Consider the following 16,003-nt stretch of genomic DNA (forward strand, 5'->3'; position numbering starts at 1 on the left):
TCCTGTTGTTGAATGTTGTACCTCGCATATGTTCCCCCATGCCTTCCCTGTTATTTCTATCTCTAGCTCTCTCTCCCATTTCTCCCTTATGTAATCGGTCGTGTGTCCCTTGCTGGTCATTATAGCCCGGTATATTGCTGATATTACTCTTCCTTGCCCCCCTTCGTATGCCCATACTATCATCTTTATTATTCCATTCTGTTCCTCGTCTTTGGCCCCCCTTATTTCTTTGTTGTAGTAGTCTCTAACCTGTAGATATCTGAAGTGGTCCCTGTTTTCTAGTCCAAATTTCTCCTTTAATTTTTGTAGTGTCTGCATTTCTCCCTTCTCTATCATTTTGCATATTGCTCCCACCTTCTGAATCCATGGTCTAACCTCCCTGGTTTGAATCTCTTGTCATGTGCTACCCATCTCAGGACCCCTGACTGCTTCTCCAATTTGTGTGTTTTTACTACTCTGTTCCATATGGTCAAGGTGTATTTGGTGATTGGATCTAATAGTCCCTCTTTTTCTTTAAATAGTTCCCTATCCCCCACCAGAGCTTGTACCTTGTATCCCTCCTGTAACTGAGGGGTACAATTCCCTGACTGTATTGATAAGTATGGTATCATTAAACCACTACCGCTTGATGTACTTTAACTTCTGGCCATACAGTACACGATATCTAAGTATGATGAACACTTTCCCACATATGAAATCAGGTCCACACAAATATAACAGTCGAAGGTTTAATATAGCAAAAGGTATATACAACATTCACTTAATTACATTTATGATTTGAATGCACTTGTAAGGCAAATGAGTATTCGTAGGCAAATCAACACTGAATGTCCAATCTCTGGTTACGCAGGAAGCAAGTATACAACCTGGTTCTTTAGGGAACTATAGCGATGGTACTTAAGGATTATAGCGGGATACTAAAGGGGTCCTGCTGGTTGTAAGTCAGTAGGGGGGGGGGGGGGTTTGGATAGCCGTCAGCTGCATCCCATCTGGCCAACGATTCCTGGGGAGAATTCAGGTACAGAACACAGTGCCCGCAGGATCTTGATCCACAGATGAATACACTTGGGCCCTCTTGTAGACGGTAGCTGTAGGCTGTAGGTCCACAACGAAGGAGAAGCGAGGCGGCCTCGGTCTGGGTTGAGCGCCGTCTCACCGGGGCTCCTCTCGGGGGTAATTCCAACACTCACCGGCGTTGGCTGTTATCCGCTCCACAAATCAAAGCACCCAAAGCAAATAGATATTCCATGCCGTATAGGCTCAGCAGTCGTCCGGGTAGGTAATCCAATGTGCAGGTCCACTCGTCCTCGCCCAGAACTCCTTGGATGAAAGCACCACACGTGGTCTGCCCAGCCTGGTTAAGACTCTAGATAACGCGAGGAAACGATGGGGGTGCTGCTCACTTTAGAACTCTATACCGCACGATGCACCATACATAATAGACTATTATTAACTTAATAGAGATACGTCCCACTCGACGGTACAGTGCCAAACTATGACAATTCAGCTATGAATTTACACGAGGTCTCAATGCCTATTCTGGGGCCAAATAGGCCATACTGCACCACACGTGGGTCGTGGGTGAGGCTTCACGTCTGTTACTAGGTTGGAGGGTAAAGGACTAATGGACTAAAAGAAAGTTCTACTTTACTTGCGCCATATTTATATGCACGGTGAACAAATAGTACCATTCGTATTTCGGTAGCCGTATTCCTACGCGGAACCGGGGCTAGTTGGGACATGTTCGTCGGCACTATTGAACTTGACTCAAGGGGCTTGTCTGCTGGCGCCAGGTTCTTGTCCAATGAGAGAATGAACTATTATGGGCTGTAGTAGACTAAAGGGATATTCAGTGTATATGTACAAAGAATATACAAGGGATATCAAACGATATACAAATACTATTAAATATATATCCATAAATAAATATATATATTCGGTTTAATCTGATCCTTCACAACACCTCCCCTTCTTTTTCAATGTCTTTCCATCTTGCCTCATATCTGTCGTTACACCAGCACGTCACTGCTCTCAGTTGTGCTGCATAGTAATAATCTTGTAGGCTGGGTACTGCCATCCCTCCCTCTTCCTTTGGTAGTTGTAGTGTTTTATATCTGACCCGTGGTCTTCTCCCCGCCCATATGAACCTCGATATCAGTCTGTCCCACTCCCTGAATTGATTCTGTGGTATTTGTATCGGTAGTGACTGGAATAGGTACAGTAACCTTGATAGTATGTTCATTTTAATGACCTCTATTCTTGAATTGAAGTCCAAGGGCATTACTGTCCATCTCTCTAGGTCTCTCTTGATGTTCTGATTTATCTGTGTATAATTCGCCTCAAACAGTTTCTCCACCCCTCTCGTGATGTTCACCCCTAAGTATTTAATCTTGTCCATGTCCCATCTTATCCCGTACTGTTCTCTAATTTCCGTCGTTGGAGAGTAGTTCCATGCTAAGGTCTGTGTCTTTGTCACGTTTAGTTTGTATCCTGAGTAGTGACCATATTCCTTCAGTAGATCCATCAGTGCCGGGAAGCTCTTTTCTGGTTGCCTCATGTATACTATCACGTTGTCTGCAAATAAGCCTAGTTTATATTCCGTTCCCTTTATCCTTACTCCCTTGATGTCCCCGGTCTGCCTGATCAGTTGTGCCAGTGGTTCTATGAAAACGGCGAAGAGCGTCGGTGAGAGACAACATCCCTGTCTGGTAGCCCTCTCTAATCTGATTCTATCCGTCAAGCTGCCATTCACCTTAACCCTCGCTGTCGGCTCTTGATATAGCGCCTTGATCATCTTCATCGCCCTCCCGTTCAGACCGAACCTCATCAATGTTTTATATAAAAATGTCCAGCTCACACTGTCGAACGCTTTTTCTGCATCTAGGCTAATCAGTACCGCGCTACCCCCTTGTTTTTGTATCTCCTCTACTATGTGTAATGTCTTTCTCACGTTGTCCTGTGTCTGTCTCCCTTTAATAAATCCAGTTTGATCTTCATCTATAATGTCTGGCATAAACGTCTCAAATCTTTTTGATATTATCGATGTATACATCTTGTAATCTACGTTGAGTATGGACACAGGTCTGAAACTACTACATAATTCCCTATCCTTCCCTTCCTTCGGTATCGTGGTGATTATGGCTTCCTTCCACGAGGGGGGCATTTTCCCCTCTTCCATCGTGTGTCTGAACGCCACCCCTAACATGGGTGCTAATTCAGTTCTAAATGTCTTGTAGAATTCCGATGGGAATCCGTCGCTCCCCGGAGACTTGTTGTTTTTAGCTCTACTAATTGCATCTTCCAGTTCTTGTTCCGTAATTATTTTATTTAACTCTTCATTCTGTTCTTTCCCTATCGATGGTAACTCTAGCTTCTCCAGATATGTTTCTATTTCCTCTTCTCCCGCTGCTTTTGGCTGTGTGTATAATTTCTCATAGTATTCTCTAAATGTCCTCTCTATTTCAGCTGGGTCCCTCAATATTTCATTAGTCTTTGTATCCCTTATTGTGTGTATCGTGTTCAACTTCTGTTGCGTTCTAATTCTCCTAGCCAACAGTCTGGTCGCTTTTGGTCCCCCTTCATAGTACGTTTGTTTCATGAACCTCGCTTTCTTTTCTATTTCCGTCAATAATTCCCTATTTATCCTGGCCTTTACTTCTTTGATTTCTCCGAGCGTTTCCTGTTCTTTTGATATCTGGTGTCTCCCCTCTAGCTTCTTTAGCTTCCCTATCAGATTGTGATATGTCTCCGTTCTGGCCTTCTTCAGCATTGCTGTTTTTTCCTCAATTTCCCCCTTATCACTACCTTCAGTGTGTCCCATAGAATGTTCGGGTCTACCGTCCCGTTGTCATTTTCTTCCTTATATCTGGCTATCTCCTCCTTGATCTGACTCACCACCCCTTTGTTATTTAATATTCCTACATTTAGTCTCCAAATCGTGTTCCTCTGTCTCCCTTCTAGATCTACTGTCAGATATATGGCACTGTGATCCGATATGTCCGCCACTCCTATACTGCTCTCCCGTGCCCTGTAACTGTCCCCCGTCGTCATCAAAAAGTAGTCTATTCTCGCATACGTCACGTGTGGGTGTGAGTAATGTGTGTATTCCCTGTCCATGGCGTGCATCTCCCTCCAAACGTCTGTAATTCCCATTTCCGTCATCTGAATATTCATATATCTACTGATGGGCGCCCGTCCTTTTCTAGTACTCGTGGTGTCTAGGTCGTGATTCAGTACTACGTTAAAATCTCCCGTACATATCAATATCCCTTCTAGTTCCATCACTATCATGTCAAAAATGGTCTCATATAAATCCCTCTCACTCTCTGGGGGTGCATAAACATTTACTAACGTAACCATTTGGCCCTCCATTTTCCCCTTCACCAAAACAAACCTTCCCTCCTTGTCTCTTACTTCCTTGATCAATTCAAATTTGACTGTGTTTTTGATTAACGTGATTACTCCTCTCCTCGGGTTTTGTTCAAAGGAACTATAGTATGCATTTTCATATCCAAATCTCTTCAGTTTCTCATGACCCTGTGCTACCAAATGTGTCTCCTGCAGAAAAATCACTTCCATCTCACTTTTTTTACATTTCAACATCACTTTGCCCCTTTTTATCGCATTATTCATTCCATTAACGTTTAACGACATCATTTTTATACCTTTAACCCTTGTCATCTTTCTTCTTCTTTCGTCTGTCAGTCCCCCCCATGTCACACTCATTCCCCCCTCCGGTTGGAGCCTCCGCTCTCTTCACCGAATACATATAATGATTAACATAAATAAAAAACATAAACTTTACATAAAGTGCTCCCAAGGCGTTCGGGGGGTCCCTGTGTCCCCCCCTGTCCCCTGCTGGTGGGTGAGGGGTAATTGCCCTCCTAGCGAGGGGCCCCCTCCTGACGGCTTGGGGGTTTGAAACCCTTGCCCCCAATCGCTCGTCATATTTGTCCAGCTTTCTTACTGTTCTTATTTTCTTTTCCTCTCCTCTATTTTCTATGTGATGTCCATTTATCCCCTTAATCCCTCCCAACTGTGTTACTCACAGCGTGTTTCTATGTATCTGTTTCAGTATGGTCTGTGTCTCGCCTATCAAACCTAGTTATATTTCCATTTATTTCCTCCTTCAGCTTGTGTATTATGTGTCCATGTATACGTTACGTTCATTTCTATATCCTGCCTCTACCTGGGAATGTGTGCTTATGCATATGTTATTTCAGTTTCTATACTTTGTCTCTATTTGAATAGTTTTTTCAATCTCTTGTGTGTGTACTCATCCGTTCGCCTCCTCCCGCCTCCTCTCCGTCTGGCCTCCTCATCCGTCTCCGTCCTCGCTCCGTCACGTTTCACCTCCGCCTCCTCCTCTCTCCTCCCTCCTGTTTCCGTCTCCCACTCTGATCCACCTGCGTGCTCCCTCCAATCTCTGCTGCAGGCTCCGCGTCTGTTCCTCCCGCCTCCTTCCTTCTCCGTCCTCCGACATCCTCATCCCTCGCCGTCTCATCTCTCGCTCCGCTTCTCGTGCCGTCGCGTACATCGCCGCTCCTTCCTCCCAGTGAATCCTTAGCGAGGTCATGGGTGACTGGAATCTCATTCCGTTTTCTTTCAGGGTTTTCTTCAGTCCCGCGTAGGACCTGCGTGTTATCACTACCGCTGTCGAGTAGTCGTGATCAAATGATAGTCTTTTCCCTTCGATTTCAATCTTCTTGGTCCACGCGGTTCTGAGTACCAATTCCTTAACCTCGAATCTCAGAAAGTTAATAATCACCGCCCTCGGAGGTCTGTCCGGTTGTGGTCTCGGAGCCAACGCCCTGTGGGCCCTCTGTATCTCCATTTTTTCCAGTCCCGTTTCCTTCATTTGTTCTTTGATAAGTTTTTCCACATATAGGGTCACCGATTCCCCTTCGACTCCTTCTTTCAGTCCCCATATTCTGATGTTATTTCTCCGTGACCTCCCCTCCATGTCCGACATCTTTGTCTCCATCTGTTCTTGTTTCTGAATCACACATGTTAATACCTCGTGTATCTCCATGTTCCATTCCTCCGCGTGAGCCGTCCTAGTCTGTAACTCGGTCACGTTTCTGTTCTGTTCCGCCATCTTCTCCTCCACCCTTTTGATTTCTGTATTCATTTCACCTCTGAAGTCCTCCTGTTCCTTCCTCAATTCCTCCCGTAGCTTCCCAATATCATTCCTTATCGTGTCCGTGTTCAGTTTTATCGCCGCTGTTATGTTCTCCAGTATCCCGGCCTGCATGTTCACGGCCCATCCTGGCATTACCGTGTCTGCCTCAGCGGTACCTCCCCCTTCTTTCGCCTGGCTTTTCTCGGCTTCGCTCCTGGGATTCTGTTTCTTCGGATTCTCTCCTTCTCGTATGTTCTCCATTTCTATTTCCTTCACAATCGCTGTCTCTTCCTTACTTCTCGTGAGCATTTTCCTTTTTAATTACTTTTCGGGTCTTTTTTTATCAGTTTTTTCACTCATTTGACCAGGAGCTCTTTCGCACGTGTGTTACCCGTCTGCTCTCATACCGGAAGTCACTGAAAGCTCTATCTAGGTATTTTTAACTGTCTTATGATGATGACTGTGATGATGATGGTGATGATGATGATTGATATTGTTTTTTATTGATTGCCCTGTACTGTCTCTGATTGACACAGACAATTCCATTGTATATGTGCCTCACTCATTATACAATGACAATAAACAGAATTTAATTGAATTGAAAAAAGGTGAAATACGTCATCAGTATGCACCCAAAACATAACATTTTATATTTAAAAAAAAAAGATCCACTGAATGACATTCATAGTTTAAAATGTTAATACGTTTCTAAGACCCTAAACGTGGCAATTATGTTCAATCAAATAAGCCTCTACTTTTACTGGTCTGATTATTTTCCCATAGCTGGTGATGGATGAAGCTAGAGAGTTCTATGTCTTGGTTCCAGCCACGTTTCCCACTTCCATCTTCCCACCCCATAAACGAACTCAGCATATTATCAAAAAAAAACACCCTTCGAAAAAGGCTTGTGGCATTACAAAGCAAAAGACTTCTAAGTGGATTGATAGCATCGATAAGATTCTTTAGACGTCCTCTTGTGAATGAGCCAAAACCAGTCTGTGCCAAAGAACAAGCTCCTTTGATGGACGTTCTTTGACTTTGGCCAAACGCCTTTTGTGTTTGCAGCCTGGTATCGTGGCAGCTGGCTGATAGCTCACTCAATACTGGATCAATTCAAAAGACTTTGGTCCCTTGATCTGTTGAGACTCCTAATGACAGATACAAGATTAGATTAGGATTAAAGATTAAGATGAAACTGGACTTTGAAGAAGTCTTTATTCATTGCACACATTGACAATGTCGTCATGCAGTGACACACACATGCGATGGGCGGAACACACACATACACAAACATGCAATTTTTTTTCTTTTTTCTGGGGTCGCTGATAAAATTTTCCTCTCTGCGTTTGACCCATCCCATCGTCCTTCCCCCCAAGGGCAGCCGGGAGCAGACATCATACCTGTCTCCCTTTCCGGAAGAGTCTCTATTATCAAAATGAACATATTACCTCGAGTAAACTTCTGTAGTTCCATGGTTCCTATTGCCCCACCTGTTGCTCATTGGGAAAATTTACATAGAGCAGTGTTACATCCCAATGTATATATTCCCCAGTGTGTGTCTCCATGTGTGTGTGTTCTCCATTTTTCTTTCCTCCCTCCAGCCATTGTTCCCTCCACCATTGGTCCCTGCCAGGCCTGCCCTTCCATTACCCAACACAGCACCGATTGGTGGATGGTTTTCCAGACTCCAACACTCAATCAACACCACCCAATCATGGATCACCACACACCTGTTAAAACCTGGCTTCTCACTTTAGTCACTCTCTCTCTCTGGCATGAGGCTAGGCCTAGTGTGATTTTGTAACCTTGACTTTGACAATATTGCATTTCGTTTATTGGCCTTTGTGCTTAGTGGAAATTGCCTTGTGTGTGTATGGCCACAGAGAGAGCATTGCTAGTTATAGTTTGTTTTTGTATATATTCTGCCTTTGTTTTATGTATCATTAATGTGTTTTTCTCTCTTTCTCAGGAAGCACAGATGGGGTGAGCTGCCATTTCCTTTGGATATTGTTTTCTCCTGTTTTGGTTAGGTAAGAGTAGTTTAGGTAATGTAATTTCTTTTACCATAGATTAGATTGGGTTTATTTGGTGTATAGTGGTGTTTGTTTGTTGTTTTGGCCTGGGCTCACCCTTGAGCTACATGTGCTTCCTTTGCATCTATCAATAAATATCATTGTTGTTTACAAACGTGGTCCATCTTTTCTGTCAACCAACTGTTATGTTACAGCCCTTTACCCTTAGACTCACAGGGGTCGTAACAAGCTGTCTCAAAATGTATATGGCGAGGCAAGCAAGCTGGGGTTAAACTTACTACCTTACAAAAAGAGCAACAATCTAATTTAATTTAAATTCTGAGGCCCCCTGGCTTAATATTGAAAAACATATTGTGGCACAGATTCGTTTACAAGACATTGTCTTCACAGATATTTCACTAAAGCAGTGTAGATTACGTTATGGTCCGATAATAGCGCATGCCATATCTTTATGGCGCAAATATGAAAAGTTACTTAAATGGGATACTAAGTGGCATGAACAGACTCCCTTATTCCATAACCCTTTATTGCTGTTTTGTAGCTCAATCATGGTCCAATTGTGGCATTCATGTACTTGCCGATGTTATGGAGGACAATGGTTTAAGATCATTCTCAGATCTGAAAGAGTCATATAACTTACCTGGCACCTCCTTTTTTATATTTACAGCTCCGTTCTGCTATGCGAGCCTATGGAGTTCCATGGACCAAACCAACTACTCACCCCTTAGTTACTTTCTCTAAATAAAACTGCAGGTCTGTCCAAAGGTCAAGTTTCTATAATTTATAAAGATCTATCACAAAGATGTACTTCGTTAATACCTGTTATCCAAACGTGGAGCACAGAATTGGGATTAGAACACCATCAATATATCAATTGGACCAGAGTTTGGGGAAATATTATTATGGCATCACGAAACCCAAATCATCAGCAGATTCATTAAAATGTTGTCCATAAAACACATTTAACCCCCCAGAAAGCTTATAGAATGAGACGTGCTATTTCACCAAACTGTACACTTTGTTCTCTAAATACTACTGGTACTTTTACACATATGATGTGGGAATGCCCCACAGTCAAAAGTTTCTGGGAACAGATAACTAATTATCTATCTAAAGTATTACAAAACCATACAAGATACACTACACGACCAAGGTACCCATGTACATGTCAAAATACTTCCCAAAGGTCAGTGAATACCACGATCACAACACCAGAGGGAGCTCCACAAATCATGTTAAACCCAGATTCGGCTCAAATAAGGGACTAAACACGTTTCGCAATTATGCCACATCAATGTGGAACGCCCTACCCAAAGCTGTAAAGGAATGTGGATCACTACCCACTTTCAAAACCTCTCTCAAGGGACACCTACGGGAGACTGCAATTCAACACTGGCCCCTGTAAATATCCTAACCCAACCCCCTCCAATGTACAGTCATTTACCTAGTATGGTTTTGTCAATAGTTCAATGTACAATTGTGTTTGTTTGTACAGTGTCTCCTCCCCCCCCCCCTCAATGTACAGTGTTACTTGTTTATACAGTGTGCCCCCCGGCCCCCCCCCCCCCCCAACCACCTCCAATGTAAATTACCCAGTATGGTTGTCAATATCCCAATGTACCCAACCCCCCCCACCCAACCTCCTCCAATGTACAGTTTCTACGTCAAATGTATATACTCCCTTTTCTTGACTCCTTCTGTATCACAAACAGTACTGTATTTGCAAATCTGGTATGTCATAAATGTATAGATGTAGCAGTACTGACTATCTGTATGTCATGTATGTCATATATGTCTATATGAATTGAAAATGGGGGACCCTGATGGAAACAAGACAAACGTCTTTCTCAGGTCTGCATCCCCTTAACAATTGTATGTATTGAGCCGTACTGTATTGTACCCATTCTGCAATCTGTTAAATAAAGTTTTCATTCATTCATTCATTCATTCCCTATTGTCCCAAATTATTGCTCCTTAATGATGATGATTCTTTAGCTTTAAGTATTGTTCAGAGACGATTTTGGCTGACAGGAAGTACCGCTGCAAAATAAAATTTGGCACTGCGATGGCAAGCTCCACATTCTCTGCCCTTTAATCACTGGAAACAGTTATTAGCTGATGTTGTAACAATGGAGCTTTCTACAGCTAGATTAAATGGTGCAAACTATCAAACAATAGATAGCTGGAACCATATAATCTATCAAGTTAGGCCCTCTACTATATAACTAGCAGGACATAACTAATTATATCTGTATAATTCCCTTAATTTTTTTTTGGTGTTTGTTGAAATCTTTGCTCAATTATTTTTCTTTTCAGGCCTATGACAGGGTGGGTTGGGGGGGATTATTATTATAATTTTTTGTCAACGGTGGTTGGTGCAGGGGTTAGGGGGTAGGATTTTTATTTTAAATGAGGCAAGGGGCAAGCCAATGCTTGTAGTTGGCAAATAATTAAAATTATGTTTTATGTGCATTGTATGCCTGTACCTGTGCCTTTCATTCAAAAATGAAAAAAAAAAGAAAAACAAAAATAGTGGCTTAGGAGGTAGAGCAGTCGTCTGGTAACCGGAAGATTCCTGGTTCGATTCCAGCTCTGGCTCCTCCCAGAGTGAATGGGTGAGTGAAGGGTGGATTGTGAGGCATAAGTTGTAAAGCGCTTTGGATAAAAGTGCTATATAAATGCATTCCATTTACCATGCAGTCAATAGTTTTACTTGTAAAGATGGAGATCATTTAATAATAATAATAATTCATTTATTTTGTATAGCGCTTTTCAAGGACCCAAAGTGGCTGAAGGAAAAAAACAAAGAAACATAGAACCACAGGGAACAATATGAGTACACAAGAACATAAACCCATGAGTAACAGACAACAAATACAGGAGCCAGTAGGGGAGACAGTTGGGAAGTAAGTAAGGGAAACCGAGAGGGGGAGGGGGGGCAGGAGAGGAGAGAAGGTAGGGCAGGGGGAAAGGAGGTGGTAGGTTGGAGGAGGGTGGTTATGGGTAGGGAAGGTTGAATGCTTGGGAGAACTGGTAGGTTTTGATTCGGGATTTGAAGGTGGAGAGTGAGGGAGAGTCTCTGATGGTCTGAGTTCCAGAATCGGGCTGCAGCTCGTGAGAAAGCCCGATCACCAAAACGTTTTAATTTGGATGACGGGACGATGAGGGAAGCAGTGGAAGAGGACCGGAGGGATCGGGTGGGGCGGTAGGGGAGAAGGAGGTCAGTCAGGTAGGGGGGGGGGCAGGCTATGGAGGGCTTTAAAGGTGAGGAGTAGTAATTTGAACTGTATGCGTTCCTTAATCAGGAGCCAGTGGAGAGAGTGGAGGACAGGAGTGACGTGGTCACGGGACCGGGACTGTGTAGTCTACCACAGTATACCCCATATTTCTTGGATCTCTGGCTGTTGTCAAGTGTTTGAGTGCTTTTGAGTGCTGATCCGCTGTTGCAGTGGCGTCGTTTCAGTAAAAGCCAAGGTATGGCAATTAGGGAGGGGGGGGGGTGAGGGGGGTGTTTTCCCCCCTTGGTGGATTTATTTTGTCAAATCAGTTGCGCAATAGTCACTTTTGGTGAGTTGTTTCTATACAATTCACTTATATGACATTTAGGTATGACACAGGACTACACAAGCATTTTGGTAGCACTTTATAATAACACCCTGTTATAATACATTTATAAGGTATTTGTAGATAATGAACTAATCATGAACAAACCATTTATATACATTCATAAATGATTATTAAATCATTTATAACTATATTTGTATACCATTTACAGATTAGTTCTACATTATTTATAACTCATTATCAACATTGTTTGTACTTGATTTGTTCATCATTAAATAATGTTGTTTAATGTGTAGTAACACATTTGTAGATGCTTTGAAAAATGGATATGAAAAAACGACTATACTGTATCTCCATTTATTTTTCATGTTCAACAAATGATTTGTTAAGACATTCATAAAACATCTATAAATCATTTGCAGATGCTATCGTGGGGGCCAATCTAAAGTGAAGCCTATTCATCATTAACAAGTGTCTAATACAGTTAATTATTTGTTTACTTTTTCATCACATGTTACAAATGTTGTAGGCAGCTTTCGGATACACCCTTTTTTGTGACATCAAACAGTGACAGAATTAGGACTAAAGATAAATGCAATTTTATTAACATATAAAATACATGTGCATGACATATAGTGTAACATGGGGGCACTAGGACCCAGGAGTACCCTGGCCAGGTAATGAAGAGTATCTAGAGAGGAAGTCTCACGCGAGCGAGACTTGACGTCACGTGTGTTGCCGTCTGTTTGCAGAACCAAGTTATCCATGCTGCTCCTGCCCCACGCTTTTAATAAGGTATGTGCTCAGTGATGATGACACGACACAAATAATTATTTGTATTTTCAGACTGTATAGGCGCCGATACAGCCTGAAAATACAAATAATTATTACTCTTGTGTGTCGTGTCGTCATCACATCATCACTGAGCACTGAGCACTGAGCACACATTAGGAACAAATGTAACGTTAGCGCCCACCACATCAAGTACGTCTACACAACATATAAGAGTTGTTTGTAGGTCGGAAATGATGGAATAGATTTACCAACAAAAAAAGGTGTTTAACCTGCTCATACCTTATTAAAAGCGTGGGGCAGGAGCAGCACGGATAACTTGGTTCTTCTGGTGTTTTTGCATTTCATGACTCATACCGCATCTAGGAACATGAAGTGAAACTCCGTCAAGTTCTGAAAACGAGAAGGCCTGCACCACAACTCAAACTCACTCCCACTCGATGAAAGACTGTATTCAACCGTTTCATCCATCATCGCCGCAGTTACAGTTTAGATGGCGCAGTTGGGTTGATACAGCAACGGGTTTCATGATTGTCAGTCAAGTTATCTTAAATCAAAACACACTTTGTCTCACGCTGAAAGAGAATGATTCTGTCTAAGGAATTGCGCTCGTTTAACATCAGCTCAGAACGTGTCGCGTTTCCTCAAGGACGGATAACATAATCGTGTGTTGAAATGTGTTTGTGGAAATGTGTTAGTGGCCTATAAAACTCCCATGTAGAAACTTTCCCATCTGTGTGTTTTGTTCTTCTCTCTCTCAAAGCCTCCGCATCGGTTCCCGTGGGCGCCGGCGCCTGTAACTCCGGTGGGGGGGACGTGCGGACAAAACAATTGTCCGCTAACGAGACGTCCCCCGTGTGGGTGGTCAGTTCTCTTCTGACCATCCTCTGTTCTTCATAAGGCCGTACACCAGATGCCGGCGTCTAATGAAGATGCCGTGAAGCCCATCTGTTTTGCCGTTGGTGTTGATAAAGTGATCAATGGGAGAAGCCGGCGATGGCATCTCTTGTAGCTCTGTGGACCTTTAATGAAGGACATTGATGTGGGAAAACACTCTGTCAGCTCTGGGGTGGCAGGGGGGGGGGGGTTTAGAAGCCCAGCTGCCGCTTTGCTTGGTTGTCATTCTGTCTTTCTCTCTCTCTCTCTCTCTCTCTCTCTCTCTCTCTCTCTCTCTCTCTCTCTCTCTCTCTCTCTCGTTTTCTCTTTCTTTCTTTCATTTACATTTACATTTCGTCATTTAGCAACTTACAAGTTGTGTACAACAAGTCAGCAGGAAGGGTACAACTCTGGCAGCTAAGGGTAAGCAACATTGTTCGTCAAACAATGTTGAACTTGAGTGCTACAGTCTTGAGTGCATATTAGTAGGGTTGGGTACACTACTGACCAAATTATGTCGGCACTACCGAGTAGCAATTCACGTTAGATCAATCAGTGCCACATTTCGGTACCTACGACCCGCCCAGTTAGAAAATAATCCGAATTCCAATGACGCGCAACTGTCATTTCATTATAGACAGACCAGCACGGACCGTCAATGACATGCAATTGTCATTTCATAATAGACACAGACCAGCACGAGCAACGGGTCCAATGTGTCTAATATGCTTTGCATCCTCGCCATTCCTGTATGTCCACATTGTGGTAAAAACCTTAACTAACGCTAACCCTGGAAACGCTCACAGCGGCATGACTCCACGACACCAGTTTAAGTTTCAAGTTCCATTATTGAGGAAAGGGGGGGGGGGGGGGGTGAGCCTATATCCCTATATACATGATCATGCAACATAAAACATTTGTTGTAGGAACGGTTTGGGAGCAGGAGGTAGGGAGGGGTTTTCAAGTCAAGAGTTTTATTTGTCACGGCATACAAGCATACAGTGAAATGCGGGGGGTCTTGCCCGCAATGATTGTGCAATAATACAATAATGCAATAATACAATAATACAATAATACAATAATACAATAATAAGAATCCAATAGGATGAGAATAAGACATTTGTGCAATAATACAAGTGTAGCAGGGTGGATTATCCCTGCTTCGTGGGAACGGTTGCTGGCAGTCACAAGGTAGCTGGACACAGTAGAGCTCCGTCTGACTGCACCCTCGTCTTTGGGCCTGGAGCGTCAACCTGGGACCAGGTAGTGGGAGTGAATGGGGCCCGGGATTTACCAACCTGGTTTGGTGCTCTGGTCCTCCTCGCCTCTCTGGGGCGGTCAGCAGTACTCCCCAACTCGCTCTCACTTCCCTGCTTACCTCCTTGGGCCCTCCCACACCTAGTGACTGATATACCTAAATAGATTCGTACCTCCCGCAAGCAGTACCCTCCCTTGATGACCACTAGAAACCTTACAATGAAAAGGGGAGAGTGGGGTAGGAAGGGGTTGATTATGTTAACGTTACCCACACCAAAAGAGTTGTTAAACGGCTCATGGATAGACACGCACACAGAACTCCCATCTAATCCTTTAATGTTAATTCTACTGGTCAGTTACAATGATTTAATAATAGTGACCAAATGGACTGAAGTCCCACTATAGTTCCGTTTGTAACTCCATACCTCATAAACACGTATATTATACACCCACCTCTGGGTTAATATCAGGGATAATATACTTCAATGTGTTTGACTCATCGCCCACGTCTGGGTCTTCACCCTGTATAATAACTGACAGGCTTTAATTATACGGCAAGAATAATACCTCTCTAGGCTTTATTTATAATACACCAGGTCTGTAACCTCCCCACAGGAAAAGGGTTAATTAGATGGGAAAATATTATTAAACACAAACACGTTATCACACTCAAAGAAAATGAAAAGAAATCACAAGGTGGGCCCACAAATACCTAACCAAGTCCTATGCTAATGCCGGCATGTATTGTTAATGGGGTACCCCTAGAACTGTGGTTAGCAACGTTAGCTTCGCCCGCAGGCTGCACCACACTGTGTACTGTGTAATAGATCCGGAGCATTGATGCTCAATTGTACTCAACCCAAAATGGCGGCCGCACCACCACCGTCCGGGTGGCAAGATGGCGTCGAACGCTCTCGTCGCGGGTGCTAGCAGGCGGGGCTGGAGCAGGGGCAGTAGTGAGCTGAAAGCGTGTGCTGGGTGTTGGCGACCTCTGCCGGTCGGGACGATCTCCCGTGTTGGCCTGAAGTCAGCCGGTGCAGAACGGTTACAGCCGGTGCAGAGTCGACGGCGCGCATATATAAACTCGCCCTCACTCACACTGAAGCTACACTCTGGGTCCCAAACAGCCCACCTGCTACACGATTATACTGTGGCGCAACGTGGTTGACTATACCACCGGTCTTCTTCAGCGCCTCGCGCTAGGGTTGCACTGGAGTCGATATAGCCGTTAGCCGCACGCTAATTATACCGTCACACTGCTACTGTAACCCGTCAACTATGGACGTCAGTCCCGTGGCTCAGTCTCTCTTACTCACGCACTATCACGGATACTCCTATGATAACCCGTCGCTCGCTCCGG

The sequence above is a fragment of the Notolepis coatsorum genome (genome assembly GCF_963971535.1).
Source record: "Notolepis coatsorum genome assembly, chromosome: 1".
Lineage (NCBI taxonomy): Eukaryota > Metazoa > Chordata > Actinopteri > Aulopiformes > Paralepididae > Notolepis > Notolepis coatsorum.